Consider the following 3,964-nt stretch of genomic DNA (forward strand, 5'->3'; position numbering starts at 1 on the left):
ACAATTAAGAGCAATCCTTCTCTAAATATGCATTTATCATATAAGAAATCAAGTGTTTAGATCCTACCTGTAGTCCAACGCTGTTGTAGTAGTCCAGCCTCGTTGATCCGGATGAGCTCCTCCTTCTCTTCGAAACCCGCATTCACTAACAATCAAACGATTAAATAGCACCTGAATATCTCATAAAATAAAACATATTTAACATACGGACCAAAGAGTATATGAAACAACTCATAAATAACAAATTGTTGAGAAGAATGGACTTATTTGTATTAATAGGAAACAAAAGAAACCATTACAACCTGAGCCTTGGTGTTGTGCAAGTTCCTCCCAGGGTCCAGCAAGAGTTTTCCTTTACTTTGATCAGCTCACCCACTTCCAAATGAAACAAGAAAGGATGACAATCTCTCCTCACAAGCTTCTACAAGGAAGTCCTAATCTCAGCAGCATCTACCCTTAGGAATGTTCAGCTTTCAACCTCCTCTCCCTCTGGCCCAATGCATGTATTTATAGTGCTGTAGAGGAAGTTAATCAGGTCCACCATCAATGGGATAAGCCCCTCTTTGGGTGGGTTAGCTCCCCTATTGATGGGATAAGTTCCTCTTCCATAGGGATACATGAACCATCTGGAGGCGCTCTATACACGTCAAACAAGCTTCTAGAATGCTCTAGAAATGACCACAAGTAACGTTTTTGGAGTGAAACTTGTGCCTTTTGACCTTTACAGGAGTACGCACCCATTGCTTTACAGACAGAGCGTACAAGTACGCAGGTATTGTGAACTTGGGCTGCGTACATGCAGGGAAGGCTGAGAGAAACTGCGTACCAGAGATAATTGACTTTAAATGACTTTTCCCTCTTTCTTTGAGTTTGACATGGAAAGCAGAGGCATGAGACTTGCCAAGGAGGATAGTATGACAGTTGATGGAGCCATACTAACTGTAAATAGTCATGGTGACATTTTTTAGTGTAACAGTACACTTGAAGTTCAGTCTGAAAGCATGTCCCTCAACATGATTAGACTCCATATTATGGATCCACACTCCTGCACCAACCCATAACCTATTGACAAACCCATTAAAGTCTAGATGCCATAATGACTCATGAAATATGTTCTCACTATCAGCTATTCTGTATTTAAGGTCTTTGGCTATGATTTCCTTATGATCATTTTCTGCATTATACAGGATAAAAAAGTCCATATCTGGATGCATGGAGTATATGGGAAAGTTTTGTGGTTTTTCCTCACTACTCACCATGTATTTCATCAAGGTCTCTCTATATAGTTTTCTCTATTGGCCAAAAATAGATATCATGGCATAAGACATATCCAACTACAAGGATCCCTACAGTTTTTCTCCCCATGAATGAGATAGCAACATTCCATATTTTGGTGGGATATTTGTAACTATAATGTCCATTAGAATACTCTTTGTAGGGCACTGGACAAGAGTTACACATAAGTCTTTGATCAAACCAAGGCATTTAAGCTGGCTGAAGTCAAAAGAAAAAAAATCCTTATTTGGTCTGGTAATGTCTAGGTTCAGTCTTTCCATTATTGCCTTTGGCGTCAAATTGTGGGATGCCCTTGAGTCCAACATAGTGTTATGCATATTTTGTTATCAAAGTTTAGGCTAATGTAAAAAAGAGGAACTCCACCTTGCTGATGAATACCATTGGCCTTAGGGCCAAACAATAATTCAGGTTGATCATCATTCAAATTAATAGAATCCTCTCCCTCTCCTATGTTTAAAGTTTCAGTTATCTGTGACCTATAAGATTCATTCTTTACTAGTTCGGTCAAGGGCACTGATATCTTTAACTTTGCAATTTCAGTTTTGATATTGAAAAGGAGCTGAGGTTTGTTTTTTGGTTTATATCTTCCTTAATATGTGTAGTTTGTGTGTCCTTTTTTGTTTCTCAGTATTAGGCATTTCAGTTTGTGTTTCTACTGTTCTGCCTTGATTTCTCTTATTTGATTGTTTTCAGTAATTGTCGCTATTTGGGTTTCAGTAGAGGTTATATCTACAATCTTTGGGGTTGAAGTCTCTGATGTTCCCCTTGGGAGGATTTGTAACACTTTGTTAACAAGAGCTTCTTTTATTATCTTAGTCTGGGTATGTATGGATCTTTTAATGAGAGTCTTATTATTCTTTTTACTTCTCAAGCTATATTGTTTGTGTACCTCATATATAGTTGACTCGTATCCCTATTCAAAATCAAAGGATTTAGCAAATTCTAACTACAACTGCTGCAACATATATAACTCTTGTTCTCCTTGAGTAAGAAAAACAGTGTCTTCCTCTTTGGTTTCTAGTAAGTTAATCTGGGTATCATCCTCTCCTTGTTGGTTCTGTGAATCCTCAACATAATTTTCTTGGAAGGGAGGCCTAACCTATTGATCTAGTGTAGCATTCCTTCCAACATTAGGGTTCTTCCTAAAATTGGGGTTTCTTATTGGGGGTTGTTGTTATTCATTCTCCCATTGATTTTTTTGCTCCATGTTTTCTAACCTATCCATGATTCTTTCTAAACTCTTAACTAAAATATCTACTTTTCCATATGAAGTGGAAGCTTCCTCTTTAAATACAACTTTCTTTTCATGTCTCATTCGGTCTTTCTTAGCTAATAGGTTGGTCTCTACACTAACAACATTGCATTGCATTTGTTCAACTTTTTCATGGTTTATTTCCCTTAACTGGTATGACATGTCAGCATCAAAACCATCAGGGAACTTAATTAATGCTAGGCCAGGTGGAGGCTTAATATTGGCAGGAATTTCATTGTAGATACTATTAAACCTAGTGCAATAGTCATGAACTAACTCATTAGGAGCTCTTCTAATGTTTTCATATTCAGAAAGTATTTTCAATGGGTTTTTCTTTCTCTCCCATCTACCAATGAATAACCTATGAAAATTAGCTAAGTCAGCAATATGGTTGGTAGGAAAGGCTTTGAACCATTTCTTGACATCCCCAGTTAAGGTTTGGGCAAACAACCTCATTTGGACATTTGCTTCATCTATCTCATGTAACTAAAAAAATTTAGACATCTTGTTTACATGCTGATAGGCAGTGTAATGACTAGTAGCATCAAACAAGAAGATCTTACTATGATAATCTGTGGGAATGGCATGGAGTTGTGCAGGTAAAAATAGAGGTGCATAGCGGTTTGCCATTGCTGTGATTCTGGCTTGATTAGGGGGTAAATTTGTGGTGCTTGAGGAAGGACTTCAAACTAATGGAGGTGAACTAGATGATGATGAGGATGGTTGATTAAGAACTAGTTTAGGTGATTGGATTGTGGTACATACAATTGGTGACATTGTGGTAAACGAAGGGGTATTTATAGTGAGTGAAGTTTGTGCAGAAACTTTAGAGGCAACAGTAGTAAGGGCAGCTATTTCAATAGATTGTTGAAGGTAAGAATCACCTGTATTACTTATCAATTTAGAGGCCCAAGCTTGTATCTTGTCAAAAGTCTCAATAACAAATTTATCTAAATCTGAATGAATAATCCTTTTTGATTCAAAGAGTTTTACAAACTCAGGGTCTAAGACTATTTCATGGATTGCATTCTCATATTTACTTCTAAATAATGAGAGGTCAAATGACAAATCAAAAGGGATTTCCTCTAAAGCAGACAACTCCTCAGGGAGTGAATTAACTATAACTAACCTGCTACTACTGGCTTGAGTTTCTGCTATTTTGGGTTGTCTTAAAACTCTCTCTGGGTCATCAACTATAGTTGTAGGGTTTGGATCTGGGTTTGTCCTAGTATATTGAATCTTCTTGGGAGCCAAAATTTTAAGCTTTTTAACTATTTTTATGAAATTTTTCAAAATTGACTTTTAGAAAATGACCTTAAGCGACTCAAGATTAAATTTAAGATTTCCTTAAAGTTTTATGAGACTAAGGATCGAAGTCGCCAGTATGGTCACTAGAACACTATCACTCTAATATTT

Source organism: Pinus tabuliformis, chromosome 9 (genome assembly GCF_031772625.1).
Source record: "Pinus tabuliformis cultivar Carrire ecotype Pingquan chromosome 9, CPIR1, whole genome shotgun sequence".
Taxonomy (NCBI): domain Eukaryota; kingdom Viridiplantae; phylum Streptophyta; class Pinopsida; order Pinales; family Pinaceae; genus Pinus; species Pinus tabuliformis.